Genomic DNA, 26188 nt, shown 5'->3' on the forward strand with positions numbered 1-26188 from the left:
AGCATAGGTGGTGGCAGTGCCATCTTCCCATAACCTCTGCCAATGAGCCTCAAATGCCTGGGCCACCTCACAGGAGAAGAGGGTAAGGTAGTTCATTGTCCATGCCCATGCAGCCCTTGCCTCTCTCCCATCCAGGGTACTCCACTTATGGTAGCTTTGGGAAATGGACGTCTGTCCTTTAGGAAATGGAATGTGACCATCAACTTACTTCACACAGGTCACCAAATGTCAGTTAGATGATGACTATAGGGATTGTGCTCTTCTGACCTTGTGATATGAACCAGTGACCTATTTATTTATTTATTGCATTTATAAAAGGCGCTTATCCAGCCTCTTTAAGCAAATGTGCAAGTTAAAATTTCAGGTCAAAACATTAACTCCATATCAGCTGAAGGACTAAGTACAATCTCTTCCCCCTCAAAAGAACTGTCCTACTTCCAAGCATACTTACAGGTGCAAGACTCCCCGTCCTGTTAGCATTCCACCAAGCTCTTTAACTCGAAATATTATATCTGTCCTTCCATAGTAATTACTGTGAAGGATAGTCTACTGGCACAAGACTGGCATTGAGAAGAACTAGGTTTTATTCTGGTCTTTACAGCATATTTCTTTCGTGACCTATGTTTGCCTCAGTTTCTCTGTCTGTAAAGGAAGATTATTAAATACTTCAGAATAATACCTGAAGCTTTATTTATTACTATTTATTAAAGTGCTTGAGAGGTCACAGCCTTTAGAAACTGGCATGGCAGGAGCTATAGACATGCAAAGAATTAATTTCCCTGCAGTTTTGTAGTATACATACTCTGAAAGCATATTTGGGGTCTGATCCTGCAAAAACATGTGAGTAACGTACATCACCTGTAAATCTGAAAAGTGCCAGAGAAGCACATAGTCTACTGGGCAAATAATTCACTCTTTTGAAATGATCTGTCATCAGCCTTGTTAAAGGATCTATTGCTGAAGGACATTTTTCATTTAGGATAGAAAAAATATGATCCCTCAGTGTTTCTGTAATACAGATATTGCATTTCCTATTTTGCATATACAGTAGACAATATTTGCCAGTATCTAAAATACTACAGTTATTTTCTATTTTATTTTAAGTACAGAGAAAACCTGTGGTCTCTAAGATACCATTATGTGGTAACTATTGGCAAATGCTGGTGAAGACTTAAAGTGTTAATGACTATAATTTGTTGTATATTGCTGCCCCACAGACCCTCTCTTATTCTGCACCTTTAATTCTATCTGTGCTTTTCAATATTTTCTGCTTTTTAGTAGGTTGCTCCTAACCTCATACTGACCAGCTGCCTTTTTGTCATGAGTCATGCCAAACATTTGGCAATCCTGGACAAATGGGGACGTGCCCTCTATCCCAAATAGCTGACTGTCCTAGATAATACATTGTTTTGGGTCATGAAAAAGCTATTGGCCTAAAATAAACTGAAAAAAAATTTCCTCCTGTATTTATATATCGTAACACAGAAACTAGAAATTAATGTCTATGCAGTCATTAATTCAATAGATAACTAGGGATAGTGCTTTCAAAATAAGGTCCATACATTTAAGGCTTGATCCTGTTTCTACTGAAGCCAATAACAAAACTCCTGTTGCACTCAATGGATGCAGGATCAGGCTGTCAGCCATGTGACTTACTGGTCTTATTGTCATTCAGAGCTGCTTGGCTAAATCCACTTGGCACACTTTTTAAATGACCTTGTGGCTTCAGCAGAACAATCACAGAATCTTGTGTCAATGCTGTTGTGTTCATATGAAAGTGCTTTTGAATATTTTAACCAACATTTTAAAAGTTGAAAAGAGAGATTTAATTTTTTACAAAAAAAGGCTGTAACAAAATGTCCAACCAATAAAAGCCAGGAAACAGAAAATTAAGGTAGCACTAGTACTTTATTCGCTCTGTCTGCCTTCGAATTGCAGTGTGCTGTATGTGAAATCATCCTGTCCAGAGACCCATGCAATATCCCAGGCACAACGTGGAGAGTTAAGAAGGAATTTTCAGCCTTAGCACTGAATCTCCTGTCTTTTGTTGGGTTCAGTGATCTTTTAATGGTCTGACTGTAATTTATTGTAGATTGCTGCTTAATGATGGATGATTGTTCCATGTAGTTTGCTAATGATGGATTTTGTTACACAGTATTTGTTGTATAGCCAGAGATTATTTTGTCTGGTATTTAGTGCTATGCTCAGGTTACCAAAATGAATTTAATGTGGGGAGTCACACATTAAAAAGACAGAATTTTCTACTTTACCTTCTGGAATCTTTGCATTTACAATAGCTTTAAAAAGTTAACATTGGTAATATTATTCTATAGGCCCAGGCCTTCGTTGCTTCCACAGCCTACTTTCCTATTGGACTCAGTGAGAGATGTGACCATGAAGAATGTTCAGGGTCAGGCCCTAAGAGATGGATAGGCAGATGGACAAGGAGTTGGACGGTTGCTTTGGTGAATATAGGGGAAAGCCGGTGAGATCTAGCAGTTATAACTGGCACAGAGAATTGGTGGTGCGTGGGAGCCTCTCTAATGGATTAACCTGCCGGGCTTGTTTTTGGCTTCTATGCTGCATTTGTGTTAATGACTCATTTGCTTTTCTTGCTCCGCCTCCCCCTTTTTGTCTGAATAGTCTTCATTTCTTTTACTTGTGTTTTGGGAAAATGTGTTGGATATTTTTAACATTTTTCATAGTTTTGTTGTTTCATTTGGTATGTCAACTTTCATGTGGGGAAGTTTAGGGGTGCCTTTTCTTAGTCAAATTGTGAACAATGACAGTTTGGTGTAGAATTAGATCAATATAATTTGGCCACCGTGGAGCACAATGCTCATTATTATTGCCTATGGTGACTGTTCTTTCTCCCGTACACACTTTTTATTAATTGGCAAATGCTGAATTTAGTAGTAGTGGGGAAACGATGCAGATCAAAAGCAAAGATTTCTTTAATCCTTTAAAAAGTATAATTGTCTCAAAAGATATGATTTTAGCAAATGAAAATACAGCAGTCAAGGATATACTGCTGCCCAGAGGTGTCTGAAGTCTGTCATCGTCATGTTTTTCTGCAACAATAAAAGAGGGAGTTCTAAATTTCCCATCACTATCATTTTCCAGACAAAGGTTATCTATGCATTATATTCAACATAGAATTTTCAAATTTTGAAACATTTATTATTACAGTAATGGCTATCGCCGTTCTTAACAGACGCCCTGTCAGAAGGTTTAAAAAAATGTATGCCTCAGTTCATGCAAAAAAAAAAAAAAAAAAAAAAAAAAAAAAAACAAAGGTCAAAACTTTTAAAATGTCACTTCTTCTACAGTTTTGCATAGAAAATACATTGAATCAGTGGGAGGGCTCCTTGCCCATAGAAACAGGCTGTAAGAAAAGAATGTTATCCTGCTGCTGTAGTTTCCACTTTCACTGGCAGCTGCGGGCTGAGCAGAAAAGCACTGTGGGAGCCTATTGTTACCCCAGCTGGGTAATAGTTTTCTTATTTTACAGTCAGCAACCAAGGGGGGTTGGGGTGTCTCAGCAAAGTGCCTGAAAATATAACTCCTGCAAACAGATCACTTTCTCTTTCACTATGAGAAACAGGGATCCATAAATCTTTCATTTTGCTTGGTTCCTCTATCAAGATAATTAAATACTTCAGACAAAAGGGGGACTTATTTTCCAAACAAACTTGCACTACCAGGAAATGTTACACTGAAGGTTGTAAAATCCAAGGGAGCGTGTTTCTCATGGAGTGCATGCTTCCTGGAGCACTGGTCCCTAACGGAATGCTGAGCCGTATTCATTTTTCTTACTTCATAGAAAATTTGTTTGCCAAATTCTGAACATCTCAAGAATAAACCTGCATGAATGACAACTTTAATTTTTATCAGAGCAAAGTGTTGAAGAGAAATGGTGTGCATTTAGATACCAAGCTGTTGCTTAAACATGAGCTGCTATGTGCATATGGAATATGGATTTACAGTGGAATATGCCAGTTTCGTTAGCTACCGGACATCAGATTCTATTTTGCTCCAGTTTATCCAACTAATGAGGGTGATTTTTAGTCACCATGGTAACCCAAGTTTTAAAGGTGATAGGTCACTGACCTAACCATTGAGCCTTACAATTTCATCTGAGGTAATTAATATTCTAAAATGTATCAAATTGGGTGTGAGAAATCTTGACTTTAGGTAGAGTGGTTGAACTGCTGAAAGATGTCCCAAAGGAACCTTATTGTATTCCGAGCTTCATTATGGTTTTAATGGGAAAAGTCAGGAAGAAGTTTCCATCAAATAACTGGGATTTGCTTCATCTCAGTAGAGCTACATGTTGCAGTTCATTGAGAGAAGAACCAATCACAAGTTAGCATGTTAAGAGGACAAATCTGATTCTCGGGGCAGCAGAATCAGAGGAGCAATCTTGGTTCTCATTGCAAAGTTTTTGCAATAACTTAGAATAATCATTTTTTCCTGGTGCCTGGGGGTAATACAAAGGGGAGACCTACTCCAGAAGGTTGTGGCTATGGTGTTTTCATCTTCCTCATTAACAATAGAAAACTAAGCAAAGATTTGACCTTATCAACCTTCCCCTTCTCCCCCTCGCCCCCCAAAATGTGGAAACCTGTGTGCAGTGCAGTGGGCAGCTACCATCATGCCCCATGCTCACCTCCTCCGCTAAGGGCTTTTTCTGTGTCTGGAGATTAAGGCACAGGGAGAGCTTGGACCAGATGGGGGAAATGGCAGGGCTGGAGAACCAAGTTTCCCTCTCCCTATCTCGCCCTCTGTCTCTAGTAATATATTCAGCTTATGACTTAGTCAAACCCAAGTTATTAGGTTCAATACTGGGGTAACTGGGTGAAATGTAATTTCCTCAGACGTACAGAAAGTCAGATCTAATAATCCCTTCTGGCCTTAAACTCTATCACTCATTAGTGGGCTCCCCCTCCAGTGGGGAGTTCCCTTTTAGGGTACGTCTAGACTACCGCGTTTTGTCGACGGAAGTTTTGTCGACAGATACTGTCGACAAAACTTCCGTCGACAAAGAGCGTCCAGACACATTGAGTTCTGTCGACAAAGCAAGCTGCTTTGTCAACAGAACTCCGTAGTCTGGACGCAATGTTACAGGCAATAACACCTTCTGTCGACAGAGTTCTGTCGACAGAAGGTGTTATGCCTCGTAAAATGAGGTTTACCAGCGTCGACAAAACTGCTGAGTTCTGTCGACGTTATGTCGACAGAACTCAGCGGTAGTGTAGACGCTGGTATAGTTTTGTCGACAAAAGTCCACTTTTGTCGACAAAACTAGGTAGTCTAGACACACCCTTAGAGAGGTTCTGATTGTAGCTACCAGCTGGGAAAACCTTGGCTGCTTATTTTCTTTGGAGCTTCAGGGAACCAAGAGGACCAATAGGAGACCCAAGACATGTACAAAGATGTCCCTGTGCCGCCACATGATCCCTCAAGTTATATGTAGATCTCAGGAAATCTATGACGATTGGGGGGTGGGTCTACTGCATCTTGCTAGGGAAGAAAGAGTCAAATCCGACAAAACGCGTAAAGCAGAACCTTGCAGGTTTTTTTCCTGCCTCAGGCTGCATTTTGTGGGGGGGGGGGGGGGGGGGGGTTTCTGGCAGGAGGAAAACACAAGCTCCTTATTTGCTAATTAGATTAAAAATGGTAAAATAATGTAACCCGTTGGTCAGTATGTGCTATGTATCATGTGTTCTATGCACAAAGGATGTGGCTGTGTTACAGCATGGCTCTTCAGTTCAAGCTGTAGATGCTCATGCATTTAGCTCAGAAAGTTCCTGGTTGACTCTCAGGCTGTGTCTAGACTACATGCCTCTGTCAGCAGAGGCATGTAGATTAGACACATAGGCAAAGGCAAATGAAGCTGCGATTTAAATGATCGCGGCTTCATTTACATTTACATGGCTACCGCGCTGAGCCGACAAACAGCTGATCAGCTGTTTGTCCGCTCAGCGCGCTAGTCTGGACGCTCCCCTGCCGACATCAAAGCCCTTTGTCGGCAGCCCCGTTATTCCTCGTGGGATGAGGTTTACCGGGGCTGCCGACAAAGGGCTTTGATGTCGACAGGGGAGCGTCCAGACTAGCGCACTGAGAGGACAAACAGCTGATCAGCTGTTTGTCGGCTCAGCGCGGCAGCCATGTAAATGTAAATGAAGCCGTGATCATTTAAATTGCGGCTTCATTTGCCTTTGCCAAAACAACAAATCTACATGGCTCCGTCGACGGAGCCTTGTAGTCTAGACGTACCCTCAGTGTCTGCCAAAACAGAATAAAAAGAGAAGCACAGTGGGTGAGGTAGTATCTTTTGTTGGACCAACTTCTGTGTACTCTCAAAAGCTTGTCTCTCTCACCAACAGAAGTGGGTCCCATAAAACACGTTGTTTCACCCACTTTGTCTCGCTAATATCCTAGGACCTACATGGCGAGAACAACACTGCATCTCACTATTACAAAACATTATATCATTTATGTCAGTTTCAGACCACAATAGGCTAAGTAAGTGCCCACTCTGAGGCAGGGACTTTGAGGCTGCTCCTGCCTACAGGTTTTTTTTTTCAGGTGTCCTCACTTGGCCACTGTCTTCATCATGCCACTTGCTATAAACTACTGTTCTATCTGAAGGGCCTAAGAGGACAGGAACCAAGCTGCCTCCAGATGACAAGCACTGAAGAGAAACACTTTCTCTCACACTGTATCTAGTGGCTGATCCATAGGTAATGTCTACACAGCAGCTGGGAGATGTAATTCCTAGTACAGGTAGACAGACTTGCTAGTTCTTCTCTCATTAGTATGCTAAAAAATATCAGTGTGGCTGCAACTCAGGCTGTCTGCCCAGGTAATACCCATGGATTTGGGTAGAATTGTATTCAGGTGGCTAGCCTGAGCCTCCCCCATTGCTACTAAGGCTACAATACTAATTTTAGCATATTAACTTGAGCAGAATTAGCTTGTGAGTGACAACCTGCACACCTCCTGGTTGTCATATAGACATACCCTTAGTACCCTTAGTGCTGTACTAGGGAACCTCTCTGGTTTTGTAGCAACTGTGCTCTAAGAATTATGGGCCCTCACATGACTAATATACAATTGTTGGGAAACCCTTGGGCTATGCTTACACTTCAGGCTTCTTGTGCAAGAACTATTTTGCCCAAGAGTTCTTTTGCGCAAGAGATGTGCTTTTGTGCAAGAGCGTCCATGGTAGTGTGGATGCTGTCTTGCGCAATAAAGCTCTGTTGGCCATTTTAATCATAGTGGTTTCTTGCACAAGAAACCCCTGTTGCTCGTCTACATTACCTTCTTGTGCAAGAGCTTTTGCACAAGAAGGCTTATTCCTTGTATGGAGAGGGACAACTCTTGTGCAAGAAGCCCTCTGTTCTGATGCTTTACTGTAAATTTACTTGTGCGAGAAGGCGCGTGCAATGTAGATGCTCTGCAAGTTTTTGCTCAAGAACAGCTGTTCTTGCGCAAAAAGCCTGCAGTGTAGACATAGCCCTGATGTTTCTGGATCTCCCATTGTATGGGTTAAAACGCACGTCTGCTACTGGCCCATTGGACTTGATGGCTACAATGGGGGAGGGGTATTACTTTTCTCAAGCTGAGCTGGAGAAGAAAGTGCTTCTGGATTTCCTGAAAATAGTACTAGATTGATGGGGAGTGAGGGTAAATTATGTGGGTGTAATTATAAGCAAAGTTAATGTGGGCAGAAAAGGTAGTAATTTTCTTGGATGATAAAAATCCTGACCTCCACATACAGCTACAGCAGTGTTGGTTTGTTGATAGTCCTTTCAAGGGCCAGTCTACATGAAGCATGGGAATCTTACTTTGCAGTGTTTTTCAACCCTCCTTTTGAGGATTTGAAACCACCTTTGAAGAGCATAAACTGAGAAGGCATGATAAAATGGGTCAGGGCAGGAGAAGGCAGGGCCTGCTAAATTGCACACATGATTTTGCATTTGGATTATAAAATGTTTCTCTAATCTGCTACAGCTACTGCATTTTAAGTTAGGTTTGTTTCTTATTAATTTTTAACACACCCTGAAATCTGAATAAGCAGGCAAGTAACACATGATTTTGCCACACTTTTCCTACACAGGTAGTACATCAGGAGCTCAGACGCTAATAGTTATACAGACTTTCTATCGCAGGAACGATAGAAAAAGAACTTGCCCATTTCACAAGACTCAGGCATCTATTTCTATATTGTACGACCCAGAATTCCAATGGGAATTTCAAGGATGAGTGGAGAGAGATTGCCTCCAGTATTTCGTCGGATAGGATATGGGGAAATAGGGTAAAACTATTTTTTATTTAATTTACTAATTTTCCATATCTGTTTCAGATGAAAGGAAGTAAAGTATTAATAAGAGCCAATCCTCTAATAAACTGGGCCACATTCGCTTCACAGTTGTGGAAGGAGGCAATTTGAATTATTGTACAGGAGCATAGATTAACACTTAGAGGTGGTTACTGTTATTATTTATGGCGGTGCCATGAGGCCCCGTTAAGCTTTTGGAGAATTTTGGCATTCGTTAGAGATCTTCAATAAGGAATCTGTTACTTCTAGTGACTTTTCTGATGTATTTTCCAGCAGTTATAGTGGAGCAAACTCTAGCATTAAAATGGTACCTTGTCTAAGTTTGTACTGTTTACTAATAGGACTTATTGACTGAAATGATCAAGACCCTACAAATCATTTGTGAACCTCTTGCAAAACTATATACGTTCTAGACTCTTTCTTTCTTTCCTTCTTTCTCTTTTGGGATACGTTGCATTGCAGTTGTAAAAGACATGTGGAGCAATATGCTATGGACTGCCAATGATCCATGTCTCTTATGTCCCTGTAAGACCATATCTGCCAGCATACAATAAAATCACTACAGATAGGGAAACTTAAAATGCCAGCACTGGAGAAATGGTCTGTATGTTACTTAGAACCTGAGAAGCACACTTATTCTAGTTACCCACACATTCTGTTTTTAAAGTAGTTTATAAAGAGGTCAGCCTTCTGTTTGAATTTGATCCAGAACTGCAGAACTGCATCATTTCTAGTACATGTCTTGCCTCATTCCTTTGTTACATGCCCATGTGTTTAAACTGGTTGTTATAACATGCATTTTTTTGCTAATTTTAATACTGCTTTATTTGCCTTCAGATCTTGCTTTAACTTAATTATGCTCTTCCTCAATCTTCCCATAGTCTGTTATGTCATTTAGGCTATTTCTAGACTGCAGGTTTCTTTCGGAAGAAGCTTTTCCAGAAGAGATCTTCTGGAAAAGCTTCTTCCAAAAGACAGCGTCCACGTTGCAAAAGCACATAGAAAAAAGCAATCTGCTTTTTCGAAAGAGCGTCCACACTGAATGGATGCTATCTTGCATTTCAGCTGTGATTACTATGGACGGAGTGGCCACAAGGGCTGTGTCCAGACTCCATGCCTCCTTCGACGGAGGCATGTAGATTAGCCACATCGGAAGAGGGAAATGAAGCCGCGATTAAAATAATCGCGGCTTCATTTAAATTTAAATGGCTGCCCCGATCTGCCGATCAGCTGTTTGTCGGCAGATCGGGAGAGTCTGGACGCGATGCCCCGACAAAGAAGCCTTTCTTCATCGACACAGGTAAGCCTCGTGAAACCAGGTTTACCTGTGTCGATGAAGAAAGGCTTCTTTGTCGGGGCATCGCGTCCAGACTCTCCCGATCTGCCGACAAACAGCTGATCGGCAGATCGGGGCAGCCATTTAAATTTAAATGAAGCCGCGATTATTTTAATCGCGGCTTCATTTCCCTCTTCCGATGTGGCTAATCTACATGCCTCCGTCGACGGAGGCATGGAGTCTGGACACAGCCAAGGTCACCTGTGCTTTTTCCTCTTTCCTCTTCTTTCGAAAGAACTCCTTCTTCCCTGTCCACACATGCCTTTTTCCAAAAGAGCTCTTTCGGAAAAAGGCTTCTTCCTCGTAGAATGAGGATTACCAATGTCGGAAAAACCCCTCTGTTCTTTCGATTTTCTTTTGTAAGAACATGATTGCAGTGTGGACATAATTGAAGTTTTTACAGAAAAATGGCTGTTTTTCTGAAAAAAAACTCTGTAGTGTAGACATACCCATAGATAGATTTCCACTCCCTCTGGGCTCTGCAGAAACTTGCTTATTTGCATTGGAAGACTTCTGTAGTGCTTTGTGATGGCGAACAACAGCAGCAAAAACTCTTTTTGGCAGAAATTCTGGAACTGGTTGAAAAAAATGTTATTACCATTTTTTAAAAATTCAGAATTATTTAGTTAGTTATCTTTTATTTTTGTGGACTTTTACTCAATTTTTTACTATCTTAATTGTTTTTTTTATTATTCTCTGCTGTTTAGTTTACTTACCCTCTATGAATTATGCTATTGTACAATATACACAGCATTGCTGTGCTACATGAGTTTTTGCAGTATCTCTTCTATTGAAATGGACTAAAAATACAAGTAGCATAAGTTGTTCATGTGCAGGCCCCCTTTATTGTGTGTTTTTCTATGAATATTAATGAGAGGAAAAGATGCTTCCTGAAAAAACAGATATCAGTCAAAAAGAACAAAATCTCCTCCATCTCTTCCCTCTCTTTAATAGTAAAGGGCTAATACAGCACTTGCAGCCAGATTATTGCAGCAAGAGCATTTTGTATTTAAAAGCCTTAAATTAAGTCAAATAAAGTATAAATAGTATTCATGAAGCTCCATCACGCTTTAAAAATCATTTTGATTTACAGGCAGTCCCCGGGTTACATGGAACCGATCCCTACTTACAAACGGGGTGAGGCAACCCCGCACTAGCTGCTTCCCCTCAGCAGACCAGGGAGACGCGGAGCGGCTTTTCTCAGCAGACACCTCAGCTTGAGAATAAAGGACTGAGGGAAGTAAGGTGTGGGAGAATAAAACTGAGCTCTGGAGAAATGTTTGGCTAGAGTTTCCCCTACAATATGTACCAGTTGCGACTTACATACAAATTCAGCTTAAGAACAAACCTACAGTCCCTATCTTGTACGTAACCCGGGGACTGCCTGTAGTACTATGAAAGGTGCTAATGTACTTGACCTCTGTGAATGGAATTGGGCCTTCAAAAGGGGAAAAGGTGATGGATTGATGCTGCAGAATGATGAATCTATCTATGCAGCTGCAGAACAGGGACAGCATGTTGGTGGCAGAACGAGTTTCCCTACAATGCCCCGTCAACATGCCTGAGCCCTGGTAAAGGTGGGTGAGAGACTCCATGCTCATTCCACCCTTGGCCTAACAAAGCTGCTGACAAAGGTGTCAATCTTGCAAGTTGTGGATGCCTGGTTTTGTGATGTGGATGCCTATCCACTAAGAATTGGACTGAGACCACAAAACACTTTTTATACCGGCACATCAGCAGGAAACACACCATGGATTTGTACAATCTTCAGATGGCAAAAACCTTTGATTATTTGACTATTGACCCAACTTGATGAACTTAATTTGTTTAGATTTCAGCAGTTCAGTTGTTTTCAAGATTCACAACATGGGAGTGTATAAAATGGAATAATATTAGGAAGGCGTGTGAGCTTCCTCTTTATTGTCCAACTTCCATTCCTCGTTCAAGTTCATTCTTGACAAAATACCTACTGAAGTCAGTGAGAGTTTTGGCTGAGTAAAGGCTGCATTAAGAATGCATGGTTAGACTTACATTCTGGGCATCTCTATTACACGATCATTTCTAAGTTAATTTTTTTTTCAGGTGCAGTGCTGTTATGACTCATGAACCACACATTCCTTGTTTTTATGTAGCTATGATTAGTTACTGGGTAAGAGATGCCCCCAGACCACAATTTGTGCCAAAGGTTTTAGCTTTGGTCACTTCCTCAGGCAGAAGAAGTTGTCTGTGACATCTGAAAACTGTGAAGTTCCTCAGAATCATCCTTTTGTGCAAGAGCATTTACCCCACTCTAGTTCCCTGATCATGAAATTCCATTGGAGCAGCATTGCTTGGGCTTTTTCATGGTGTGTCTGCTCTTAGAACCCTCTGAGAGGAAGTTTCCCCAGCATGGAAGGGACTCCATATGCAAAGCAACACAGTATGATTGGACTCACTGCTGACATTCCTGCCTGAGACTTGTCACTTCCCTCTACACAGATCCTGGACCTGCAACATTGTCTTTTGTGTGTCCCCACGGAGGTTGGGAGGTGCAGCAGAAATGGCTGGCCTTGCTCCTGAGCAGAACAGAGGCGATGAATGCAAAGAGGAGAATCTCCACCTGTGAGTCTGGGCCAGTTTAAATGACTTCCCATGCCCTGAATTTTTCATACTTAGAGAGGCTGCAAACCTTTTATTTATTTTTTTAGAGTGTATCTGTAAGAGTTACACTTTACAGCTGAATGTAATACAGAATCCGCTGATGTGTAGGTGAGTCACATGTGTTTTCCATAAAATGAAAATAATGATTTATTCGGCCCTTTGTGAAATGTACATATATTGTCTTAGAACAGACTATAAAATGCTAACAGCTACTCCTGTGTCTTGGTTTTAAAAATTCTTACTGTAAGCAAAAACCAGAAGGACATTCTCTTAAGCTGCAAAGTTTAAAAATGATGTTGTTTGCTTATTAACTAAAGGCAGAATAAGTATTTCAGGGGAACACTGAAGGAGAAGACACAAGCAAAGCTGACTAGCTAACTCTTTCTCCTTTGCATAGTTAACGGTGATTGAAAAGTAAATTGCTTTTGAATAAGTTTTGTATTCTCCAATGATATGGTTAAAGGGTTAATTTAACGCTTGACCCATTAAAACCATTGAGTGCAGTGAGAACCTTGTAAAGCTGATCAGATGATTATTTCTAGAAGATAAGTGGTTGAAAACCGAGCCCCACTAGTTCAGGTAATCAAGGGAAATCGGCATAAAAGAGAAGATGCGGCTGAGTAAAGACAGAACGACTACCTGAGATTCTATTACTTGTCGTCTTTCAAGCATAATAATGAGATTATAGTAACCCTAAACTGGCTGAAAACAGAAATCTGGCTGTCTGTCAAGTTCATTGTGTTGAGTTTTACAACACTTCAGATCTGGTTCCTCTGAACCTGCAATAATTATGCTTGGAAGACAGACTCAAAGAAGCCCTTTTCAACCTTGGAGCTTTGTCAGGTTTTGGCTTATGACCAATGCACCATTGTTTCCAGCATGTAAAAACTAATTATTTTTAACATGTAATTCTTAAAATATGCGTGTGTGTATGTATGTGTGTGTGTTGCCACAAGTGCTTCCTTGCTACGGCTGTCACAGTTTTATTGTGCGTTCCTGAATGAGCTTGCTATCGATCCATGAATTCTTTGGTTTCCTTGTGGTTGTTTCAATCAGAGCCTTTGCTTCAAATCATATCCTCACACCCTTAATTGAAACACCCAAGCTTATCACAGACATTGAGGGGCTAGGGAAATTCTCTTACTTTTCAGAAATAAAAAAAATGCATAATTTTAGATATAACATGTTATTCTAGTTTCAAATCCACAATTCAGCAAAACACTTAGGCAAAAATCTGAAATCCAAGTCACTTAAACCTCACTCCCATAGTCCAATGGGAAGCTCCAATTGTCTCTCCTTCTTACATGGCTTACATGTGTTTAAGTGTTTTTTCAGAGTGAGGACAGATGTAGACATATTCGTAAACTTAAGCATGTGATTAAATTCTGTGTTGGACTAGGATCAAAAGCCTATGATAACAGACATATTTCCAAATGTAAAAGATCTGTGTCTTTTGACACACAAATGAATTGGGTTCTAAGGACAGTTTTGTAAAGCAAGTTTTCTCAAATAGCTACATTTGTTCTTTGGAGGCTAATAAACAAGGCACTTTTACTGTCAAGATAGTACTAAGTTATTAACAGTGCTGGATCAGGGAAAATGCAGTTTTGAGAAGAGGCTGGTTCTTATGAGTCAAAAGCATATTCAGCAATTCCTTTGCAATTCATAAATCATTGAGGGCGAGGACTGGAAATCTACAATGGAGAATGATTTTGTGAATCACAGGGGGCCTTGCAGAGAATAGCAGTTCTCCAGCTGTGATCTTTGGACCTCTGGGAGGAGAGTCTGTGCTGTGCCGGTAAAAGACTCAGCACCGAACTTTGCTGGTGATGACACAAACATTCTGCCAGTGGTAAGTAGCTAAGAGAGCAGGTCACTGATTCACAGCTCCTTTTGGTACACTGGGTGCAAGGAAACCATGTGCAGTATAATATGGCTAAGTGTACACATCTGGGAACAAAAGCCATATTTACAGATTCTCTCCTGGAAAGCAGTGACTAGAAAAGATTTAGGGGCTGTGCTGGATAATTGGCTGAACATGAGCTCCCAGAGTGATGCTGTGGCCAAAAGAGCTGATGCAGTACTGGGATGCACAATAAAGAAGATTCCTGAGTAGGGGATACGGAGGTTATTTTATTTCTGTTTTAGGCCTTGGTGCAATTGCTGCTGGAATGTGGGGTCATGTTGGGGAAGCCACATTTCAAGAAAGATGTTGATAAATTGAGAGGTTTTGGAGAAGAACCACAAGAATGATTAAAGGATTAGAAAACATGCCTTATAAATGACAGAGCCCAAGTGCTCAATCTATTTAACTTAACAAAGAGAAGGTTAAGGAATGGCTTGATTACAATCTACATAGGGAATAAATAGCACTCTTCAATGTAGCAGAGAAAAGTATAACATGATTCAAGGGCTGAAAGTTGAAGCTTGAGAAGTTCAGATTGGAAATAAGGCATTCAGTTTTCACAGTGAGGGCAATGCACTATCTGGACAACTTACTGAGGGCTGTGGTGGATTCTCCATCTCTGACCATTTGAAAATTAAGACTGGACTTTTTTTTCTAAACGACCTGCTCTAGGAATTATTTCATGGAAGCTCTATGGCCTTCCTGTGTCACACAGGAAATCACACCTTGGAATCTGTGAATCTAAGAATTCACAGCCTCAGATTTGGGCATGCTATGCAAAGTTGGTAGGAATTTTTCAAGGACAGATTTTTATTTTTCCTGCTGAAAATGCCCATTTGTCTAAACTAAAATTTTCACGGAAATAATTTAGTTTTGACAAAACATTTTTCCAGAAAGTTTTCTTAGGGCCAGGATAGAATTACTGGTCAAAATGAGAGAGAAAGAAAAAAAGTTCCACCAACCCAGTGGTTAGGTTGCTCACCTGGGACGTGAGAAACACAGATCCAAGTCCCTACAGACGAGTGCCCTGAGAACTGTTGGCTAGTCTAGGTGGCAATCTCTCTCTCTCTCTCTCTCTTTCTCTCTGGCTTTTCTTAAATAATTCCAGAAAGCCTTGGCTTCGTCACAATGCAGAACAGGAAAACAACTGAAATTTCCAAACTGTTCACCCCATGGGAAAACCATTTCCTGCCCATCTCAAGTGCTAAGGTGCCTGCCAGAGAAGCCCACAGCCAAATTTGGAGGAGAGCATCTAGGCTAGGATGACCTCCTAGTGCCACCCAGCATGTCCATAGAGCTAAGCGTTGTGGTGTTGCTCACTCCCTTCTTCCCAGCCACATCCTCCAGCACAACTCATGCCAGGGCCCATGAGGAAGTCCTCAGAGGATATCCTATAATCATTTCTTCTGCTAGAGAATTTCCCTATGGTTGGGTCCTGGGATTTTTGAATCTCTTTACACCACTCTGAACCCATTTCCTGGCATAAAAGGGATGGAGTGAGATTGAGAATCATACCTTTAGTCTACTGTGGAACAATTTCTGGGAATCTCTATAGCATTGCTTAATATTTAGCACTTTTGAAAACAGACAACTTATTTCCATGCCTAAATATGGTTTTAGAATCCTCTCTTCAAGCACTTACTATTATTAAGTTTGCCCTATGTGAAGAACAAATCTTATGCATCTACATTCAAAAAGGAACTTCAAACCTAACTGAATTTACATTATTCTAACAAGAAAACAGAAGTCAAAGATGCCATGATTAAATTGGCTCACCATTAGCTACTTAAAAATATTTGTAATACTGGAAATCATAGTTAAATCTTCAAAAGTGCTTTTCCTGTTAGCTTTACTTTTTTAAATGTTTCTTTAGAGCAGGAGTTCCCAGGTAGTGGGTGCATAAAACATTGAGGGGTGGAATATGTAGGTGAAATTTGTAAAGGTGATGTTTATTTGTTTAATGCATTTTCATAATAGGCTACTCTTCTAAAGCTTTAAAACTCTGTGGGAATTTGTTATATAGAATACATAGTTACATCAAGATGTACCCGTGAGAACATAGATACCCAAAGATGCTGACGTACAGAGCTCTTGACTCCAATCGTTGTACAGCTCAAGTTCAGTTGCCCAGCAACTGCCCAGTCTAACTCAGCTCAGAACTTAGGGGTAGGGCTTTTGGGTTTTATACATCTCCCTGGAATTACAGTATATCTGTACATAATAGTGAAATATTGACACATGGCAAAAGACAGGTAGTGTTAAGAACTCTCAGTGATGAGCAGAGCAGGGGTACCCAGAGAGCTGGTAGATCTGAAAGGGGTACACTAAGAAAATATTGGGAACTTCTGCCTTACAGTAACTTTAATGTTCAATATTATGCTAAGATTTATAAGGAAACTGCAGAGTTAATAAAATCGAATTGAAGTTAGAATTGCTTTTTAAAATAACTTACTCTAAAGATTGGAAAATGAAAGAACTTTTATTCTTGTTGAAGAACTATCAGCTCCCTCCACCCAAAACATATTTATATATGTATGTAACTGATTTCACTAGTGAACAAGCTAATGTATTCTGGAGCGATTTATTTTAAAATGTGAACTGTAAAATTATGCTACAAAGTTTATTAAACTTTCAGGTGTTACATTTTGACATACTCAGATCTTTCCTTTAACAATGACAGAATGCTACACAAAAATACTGCATTTCATCTGGTGTAGGTCTTTATCTTATCTTGACAGATTATTGCTGGTTAAATTGTAGAGCTGACTTAAAGGCAGGACTCTTCAAGGGAGTCAGAAATTAAGGCTTCACCAAATGGTAATAAAGCTATTAAAAATGCAAACAGCAAACAGCTACACTGTACAGGTTAGACAGCTAATCCAAACTAGCAGTTTAAAAAAGCAGAGCAATTACACTTTTATTTAAATGCAAGGAATATGAGCAAGAATAGAATGAGGAGCCTTGTTTAAATGCATTCTTTTGAATATTTATTAGAAATAATACATGTAGTTAAGCCACTTATCTGATTTCAGTGAATAACTAAAATGCAAAAGATCAATTTTCATAATTATACCAAAGAAGTCTGTCTTTCATAAAAATCTCATTAATAACACCATTATTACTGAAAAAATATCTCAGTATTATTATTGTTATTCTAATTATCAGCAAAATGCTACTGATAATGTTGTCATAAAATTCCTTTTTAGTATCCTATTAGGGAAGATAGACTAAGTAGTGGTTTAAGTTAAATCTAGATCCTAAGTGGCATTATAAAAAATCTTCTTTGTGTATTTGGTTAAAATACATCATGTGTATAATTACATAAATTACTTGAGGTTTGGCAAACAGGGGAAAGATACATATATATGCATGCATACACATGCTCATACAGAGACAGTGTAGACTAAATGTGTGAGTGTATATATATACACAAAAGAGATTGAAAGTAGGATATATATAGTCTCACACTCTTTATACACACACAAACACACACACCCCCCACACACGGAGAGTTAGAGAGTTAGTTATATATTGAATAGCACATAGGTATACATATAGGCTACGTCTAGACTGAACGCTTTTTTTGGAAGAAGCTTTTCCAGAGGAGATCTTCTGGAAAAACTTCTTTTGAAAGAGAGCATCTACACAAAAGTGCGATAAAAAAGTGATCTGTCTTTTCAAAAGATAGCGTCCACAGTGATTGGATGCTATCTCGCATTTTAATTGTGATTACTGTGGACGGAGTGGTTTTTCCTGGGAGCCTCTTCAGAAAAAGGCTTCTTCCTCATAGAAAGAGGTTTATGCTGTCGGAAAAACCCCTCTGTTCTTTCGACTTTCTGTTGAAAGAACGCAATAGCAGTATGGACGTAAGTGTAGTTTTTCTGGAAAAATTGCCATTTTCCTGGAAAAACTCTAGTGTAGACATAACATATTAGTAAAATACCGCTCATGGATAAAAGTTGCTGAGACTTTCGCACTTCTGTAAGCTAATGTCTGAGGACAGTTTGCCTAATCCAAGGAAAATGTTAAAGGAGGGTAGTTTTATTATTATGTTTTACTGATATTGTCCCTGGAAATAGTTGCTAAGGCTATGTCTAGACTACAAGCCTCTTTCGAAAGAGGCTTTTTCAAAAGAACCTTTCAAAAAAGCCTCTTTCAAAAGAGAGAATCTAGACTGCAACCACTTTCAAAAAAGTGAGCTGCTTTTTCGAGAGAGAGCACCCAGTCAGTCTGGATGCTCTCTTTCGAAAAAGCCCTGTTTGCATTCAAGAATGCCTTTTTTCGAAAGAGCACTTTCGAAAAAAGGTGTTCTTCCTCCTAAAATGAGGTTTACCATGGTCGAAAAAACTGCCGTGTTCTTTCAATTTCATTTTGAAAGAACTCGGCAGCAGTCTAGACGCAGGGGAAGTTTTTTCGAAAAAAGGCCACTTTTTTTGAAAACCCCCTGTAGTCTAGACACGCCCTAATTGTTTTATTATCAATTTGAATTTTCTTAAAATGCTAAAGACCTTATGGCCATAGGGAGTATAATGCCTTCAGCACTTAGTTGTGGAAGGTGCTCAGTGACTCACAAATCAATGGGATTTTAAGTCACACATGTCAGGTGCTCGGTGTTTTGCAGAACTGGGCCTAAGTGGACTTTGGCACACAGAGTAGAACAGGAGACATTAAAGGAATTCGCTAGCTACTTTTTGTGCTGAGAGAGGCTGAGGAAGCTGATGGCTCCTCATCCTTGGGATATTCCTGCTGTCAGCCAGCCAACTCTACTCCCAGGTGATAAATGGAGAGAGTCTTTCTTTCTTTCTTTCTTTCTTTCTTTCTTTCTTTCTTTCTTTCTTTCTTTCTTTCTTTCTTTCTTTCTTTCTTTCTTTCTTTCTTTCTTTCTTTCTTTCTTTCTTTCTTTCTTTCTTTCTTTCTTTCTTTCTTCTAGAAACTCCAGTTCTGGAAGCCTCAGTCATGGGACAGGACCCCATCGTACTAGGCACTATACAAACACAGAACAAAACCATCATCTTTGAAAAGTCATAGAAGTTGGGAGAGATTCCAGAAGACTGGATAGGGGCAAATATAGTGCCCAGCTATAGAATGGGAAATAGGGGCAACCTAGGAAACTACAGACCAGTCAGCTTAACTTCTGTGCTAGGGAAGATAATGGAGCAAATAATTACCGAATCCATTTGCAGACATCTGGAAGAAATGAAGGTGATAAGTAATGAGTCAGAATGGATTTGTCAAGAACAAATCATGTCAAACCAATGACAGGATATCAAGCCTTAAGGAAAAGGGGGAAGAAGTGGTCATGGTAGACCTAGATTTTATTATAGCATTTGATACAGTCTCACATGACCTTCTTATCAATAAACTAGGGAAATACAATGCAGATGGAACTACTATGAGGTGGGTGCATAACTGGCTGGATAACCATTCTCAGAGAGTAGTTATTAATGGTTCACAATCATTCTGGAAGGACATAACAAATGCAGTTCCACAGGGATCAGTTTTGGAACCAGATCTGTTCAATATTTCCATCAACAATTTAGATGATGGTATAGAGAGTACACTTATAAAGTTTACAGATTATACCAATGTCGGAGGGATTGCAAGTGCTTGGTAGGATAGGGTTATATCAAAATGACAAACTGGAGAAATGATCTGAGGCAAATAGGGTGAAGTATAATAAGGACAAATGCAAAGTATTCCACTTAGGGAAGAACAATCGGTTTCACACACACAGAATGGGAAGTTACTGTCTAGGAAGGAGTACTGCAGAAAGGGATTTAGGGGTCATAGTGGACCACAAACTGAATATGAGTCAACAGTGTGACACTGTTGCAAAAAAATTAAACATGATTCTGGGATGCATTAACCGAGTACTGTGACCAAGGCATGAGAAGTCGTTCTTCCGCTCTATTCTGTGCTGATTAGGACTCAACTGGAGCATTGTGTCCAGTTTTGGGCACCACATTTCAGGAAAGATATGGAGAAGGTCCAGAGAAGAGCAACAAAAATGATTCAAGGCCTAGAAACCCATGACCTAAGAGAGAAGACTGAACAAATTGGCTTTGTTTAGTTTGGAAAAGAGAGAGGACATAATAGCACCTTTCAAGTACCTAGAAGAGTGTTACAAAAAGGAGAGAGAAAAATTATTCTCCTTAATATCTGAGGATAGCACAATGGAGGCTTAGGTTGGACATTAGGAAAAACTTCCTAACCATCAGGGTGGTTGAACACTGGAATAAGTACCTTAGGGAGGTTGTGGAATCTCCCTCAATGGAGATATTTAAGAGCAGGTTAGATAGACATTTATTAAGGATGGTCTAGATGGTGCTGGGTCCTGCTGTGAGAGCAGGGGATTGGACATGATGACCTCTTGTAGTCCCTTCCAATTTTAGTGTTCTATGATTCTGTGATTATATGAAAATAATAGTCCCTGCCCCCCCAAAACATATGATTTATGTAGTAATGGTAGTAATAATTAACATCAACAGGATTTCTTACCACCTACCTCAGCAGGAGTAAAACTGTATCCACAATTGGCTCTTTTTGCAGGGTCGGAGACTCTGTGAAGAATATTTGGGGGACAGGCTGCCATGCTGACTGTCCAGCTTAAGTGCCCCTAGCATACCTCAGTAAACATGTCAGTTATAATGTTACCAGTTTTTGAGCAACCTGGTTGTTCCAGGCAATATCTGACTCTGACTCCACACTCACAGTGACTTAAACGATAGTAAAATTAGTCAGACTGAACTGTACAAGGGGAGGCAGAGTTCTGGGAGGTGGGGCAGACATTTGTAGGTCTGTGTGGAGTGAAGGTAAAAATATTCTGCTAAGGGTGTGAGCAGAGAGAGAGAGAGAATTATTATGATCCTGGCTGAGCAAATAACTTAGGGTATGTCAACACTACCCTCCTAGTTCGAACTAGGAGGGTAATGTAGGCATACCGCACTTGCAAATGAAGCCCGGGATTTGAATTTCCCGGGCTTCATTTGCATAAGCGGGGAGCCGCCATTTTTAAAACCCCGCTGGTTCGAACCCCGTGCAGCGCGGCTACACGGGGCACGAACTAGGTAGTTCGAACTAGGCTTCCTAGTTTGAACTACCGTTACTCCTCGTGAAATGGCGACTCCCCACTTATGCAAATGAATCCCAGGAAATTCAAATCCCGGGCTTCATTTGCAAGTGCGGTATGCCTACATTACCCCGCTAGTTCGAACTAGCGGGGTAGTGTAGACATACCCTAAGGCACACTAAGGAAAGCAAGCTGTGATTTAAGCAAGTGTCTCTGGGGTGGACTTAAGCATGTGCTTTGCTGCATCAAAGCATATATCTGTAACAGCTGTCTTTCTGTTAACATATTTGTGTTTATCAATTTGTAACATTTTGAAGTTGCATGGAAGTAGAGTGTATATACGTCTATATCTGTGTAATCTAGTCTGCTTTCACAGAACGTAAAAACATAGAGTAAATTGATTTAGCAAAGCAGATGGTGCCATATAACTTTCGGAAATAAGTATAACTTTCAGCATACATCTTCTTTCACTGCAACAAAAAAAAAAAAGTTATACGTATCCTCAGTGTTTCACAGGCAGCATTCACCACTATGTCTGAATGCTAAAGCAAACAGAAGCAGCTTTTATCACAGCAGATGTCATGATCTGCACTTAGGGTTCAATCATGCCATCCGCTATGTGGGCATGAATTGATGTGCCTCAGAGAACACGACTGAGCTTTCCACTTATTTTAGAAAGTGTTCTAAAAATACATTCCATATGAAGGATTATTAGAAAAAATCCTTTTTTTACTTGATAAGGAGAACTATGCATAAATGCTGGCTTTATATTGCTCTGCTACTTGTGAATTATGGGATCCATGCTAACAGCTGAAAATAACTTGCTTAGCACTATTGCTATGCGGAGTGTCTGTGTGTGTCTATATAAAGTGGGCTGTGCCCACGAAAGCTCATGATACCATCTACATGTTTTGTTAGTCTTTAAAGTGCTACCAGACTATTTGTTGTTTTTTAAGTTTATCTATATAATGAGAGAGCCACCTCTCTCTTTCTCACTCACAAGTGGACATGCATGCACACACAAAGAACCTTGCACTGAGAACACAGGCGATAGGCAATCCCAAATTTAAAGAACACCCAAGGTTACCAGTGCTGTTTTCTTCTTTCTTTATTTAAAATCTTCTATATCTGCAAGCTACATGATTTTGGTTGATCTGTTGGATGGTCACTTGAGAGATTTTAATTTGCCTGTCTTTGTTTCTGTCTCTCTGTCTAAGTTTACTCTATGTTTTATAAATGGTGAATCATTGTGAGAAGAAAATGGTCAAAAACTAGTTTATAAGCTCTGTGATGCAGGGACTGTCTTTTGTTGTTGTTTGTTGTTGTCTAAAACAGCTAGGGTGCGTCTACATAGGGCTTAACTCAAAATAAGCTATGCAAATTGAGCTACATCAATTGCGTAGCTTATTTCAAAATAGCTTATTTAGAAATTGGGAGCATCTACTCAGCACTTATTTCAAAATAGAGCACTCTTCTTCTGATTTCCCTTACTCCTCATACACCCATTACAAAGATAGCTTCCCCAATTATCACCCCTAATATAATTATCCATAGACACTAACCTCCCCCCCTCAGACTTCCTCTGTTCTAATATCTGATTTGTCAATTTTATATGTGTTCACTTTTTTTTGATTGTATCCCTTTGCTCATCACCGAATAAACCATCTTGTTAGTCTTTAAAGTGCTACATAGTCCTGTCTTTTGTTTCAGCAAGACCAGACTAACACTACATCTCTATTACTATTCCTCATACAATGAGAGTTACAGAAGTTGGAGTAAAAAGTCCTCCAGCTTGACAGTATTTCGACATTATTTTGAAATAACTGCCTGCTGTGTAGACATGGACTAAGTTATTTTGAAATAACTCTAGTTATTTTGAAATAATATTGCTGTGTAGATGTACCCCCAGTTATTATAACAGAGTAACTTACCCTAATTAACATCAAGATACATAGGTTATTCATATTTGGGCCAGATTCCACAGCCCTTCTCCCAAAAAGTTCCCATTGATATCTTCTGGAATTTATTTGAAGAATAACTGAATGATAATCCCATTGTAACACAAGGGCAAATCTTCTGTCCAGTACAAACCTAAAACATGAGTTCAGTAGGATAACTGAGGGTTGAAAAACTGAGTCCTGAATGCACAGCCATTACACTGTCCCCTGATGTGCTTGCATTTTGATAGTCTTTAATTATATGATCACTAGAGCAAGGTGAATTTTTAATCATCAAAAAGCATAGACTTAGTGACACCAAGATGTTTCACATATATGTTTTGTTTTCAACAATTAATTCTGGCAGAAGAAAAAATTCTGAACAAGTCTAAATGTTTTGTTTTGAAATTTTTGACTGCTTTGACAGAAAGTTTCTACTTTTCAGATCCAAGTGACTTTTCATTTCAAAATTTCCTTCAATTTAATTTATTTTTAAAAAATGTAAAGCCACAAAAAAGCTTGAACTCAAAATAAAGTGTTGTTTCTGGTCAAATTAAATGTGTTGTATGACCTGGAACAATGTTCTTTTACATTTTCAATTAATGAGAAATTCTGGATAATCTTAGTCTTGGGTTGACAGGATACAATTTTTTTCACTGTTTAAAACTATCAGACAGCAAAATACCACTTATTTACACGGCTCTAATGATCACATCAAGTTTCTCAAATAACACAATATAGAATCATACATTTTTTTACAGCCTTAGATTCACACTAAAACATCTTGTAACCTTCTTTTCAATCCAGTACAACTATGTTAACTTCGTTGTCATAATCTTTATTGACATAGTTGTTGCTATGAGAAAAGCTCTCCTCTCTAAGATAGGTATTTTCATAAATTTCTCTGCATAGTAATATCATACACGTATGTAACAGGACAGGTTCTTTTTGAGACAGTAATTTATTACCATTGTATCTCTTAAGCAGTTGCTAAAGGAAAATAGACATACAAAATTTAATATATTTTTTATGACTATGTCTTTTTTATGGACAAGTGTATCTAATTTTTATTTTTCATGTGACCTGTCCTCACACTGTCTTAATATGAATCTGATTAGTCTGATATTCATGCCTCTCTCTAAATATTGGATGTGTTTTCTTTAAAACATTCTTAAGCATTTTATTTTATCTGATGTAAGAATTTGTACTGAGAATGAATGCTTATTTGCTATTGATTAGATAGCTAGCAATAAATTTCTGATGCATACTTACAAATACATTGGAGAATGATTTTTCTTCATAAACAGCTATCAAATCTGTATGCATCTCCTAGTGCTAAATGTGTAATTGTATTACACTTGGCTTGCCTGGATCCAGCCCCCATGGCTCAGGGCCCCCCTTGCATTGGGGAGCCCAAACTGGTGCTCCAGACCTCCTGTTGCCCCACAATATCTACTAGAGTGCGCTCCCCTATGCTCTGGTGTGCAAGGGGAATGTGGGGAGTGTCTTTCTCCTTCTCAGTTGGGGGCCATGTACATTTTTTTATTTTTGTGTCTGTTTGGATTTTTGTTTTTTTTTGTTTGTTTGTTTTTGTTTGGGGCTTCGCACTTGTGTGTGGCCCCCAACTGATTTTTCTGTGGGTTAATGGCATCACCCCAGTAGTGATGGCACAGTTATTAGTTGATTGCGGTGTTGCAGCTGTGTTGATCCCAGGCTATGAGAGAGACAAAATGGGTGAGGTAATACTGTATCTTCCGTTGGACCTTTTCTGTGTAGCTCAAAAAGCTCATACCACCCCCAACACAAGTTGTTCCAATTAAAAATGCTATCTGATCTATCCTGTCTCTTGGAGGGTGCATCTACACAGCAACCTAAAGTCAAAATAAGATGTGCAATTTGCGCTATGCAAATTGCATATCTTATTTTGATTCTATTTAGAAATAGCTTATTTTGAATTTTGGCTCAACTTTACAGCTCCAAATTTCAAAATAATGCCCTATTTCAAGACATCCCTTAACCCTCGTGGAATGAGGGTTACAGGGATGCCAAATAGCTCACCTATTATTTCAAAAAATATTTTGAAATAACGGGTGGCTTGTTAAGACGTGGGGTAACTATTTCAGGATACCTCTAGTATTCCGAAAAAGCCACACAGTGTAGACATACACTCAGTTATTAGTGAAAGAGTTCCTGTTGTCATTTTATATTGAACCTGTATGTGGCTGCATAATACTTTGAAGTGTTACTTATGGTGACTGTTTTTTGGACAAGACCCTGGCCACCACTTTGCTACTGCAAAGAAAACAAAGATGTGGCTTAAACAGTCACATGGGAATTTACAACTGGAGTAGCTGGTTCTGTGCCATTGGCTGTTGTCCCCCCACTCCCACAGAGTGGGTATCCTGGGGTGGGATGGAATCCAGCCAAGTAGCCCCAAGAAAGCTGTTCCCCACACCCACCTTGAGACTTCTCTAACTTTCACAAGGAGCCAGACTAACCTCTGTCCAGCCCAAGATAGAGTGGCAGGAAACTGGTGGAAAGCTCAGCTCAGTCACACCTGAGTGTTTGTCACTGGTTAGAATATGTTGATTAAGAATGTTTTACTGTTTGCATTCCATAAAACTGACTTTTCATGGGTTCTGCCTGGCACATATAAAGCAGCCAACAGCACAACAAGACTCTACATCAATGGCTCTAAAGTGGTAGGGGGAAAGTAGGGAGGGAGCTATTCATGTTATTTGAGAAATAATAGGTGATAAAGTAATTCACAATGGAATGGAATGAATGCATGTATAATAGCTGCTGCACTTCAGCATTTGTTCTGTATCAGTAGAATGGCCAGTAAATGTATTTAAGTCTAGTAGTGACTTTCCCATCTTGACCCTTTCCTCTGCCAAATGTAGTCACTTAGGGTATGCCTACATTACCCTCCTAGTTCGAACTAGCGGGGTAG

The 26188-nt window shown here is 39.7% G+C and overlaps 1 long non-coding RNA gene across 1 annotated transcript in view; it reads left to right on the forward strand.

The window, feature by feature from the left end:
* The window catches only part of LOC142826458 (uncharacterized), a 200207-nt gene that overhangs the window by 154969 nt on the left and 19050 nt on the right, over positions 1-26188 (forward strand). Inside the window, exon 6 of the long non-coding RNA XR_012900587.1 lies at positions 12162-12284. This is a non-coding gene — a long non-coding RNA (uncharacterized LOC142826458). The remainder of the gene's footprint in view (positions 1-12161; positions 12285-26188) is intronic.

Source organism: Pelodiscus sinensis, chromosome 1 (assembly GCF_049634645.1).
Source record: "Pelodiscus sinensis isolate JC-2024 chromosome 1, ASM4963464v1, whole genome shotgun sequence".
NCBI classification, from domain to species: Eukaryota; Metazoa; Chordata; order Testudines; family Trionychidae; genus Pelodiscus; species Pelodiscus sinensis.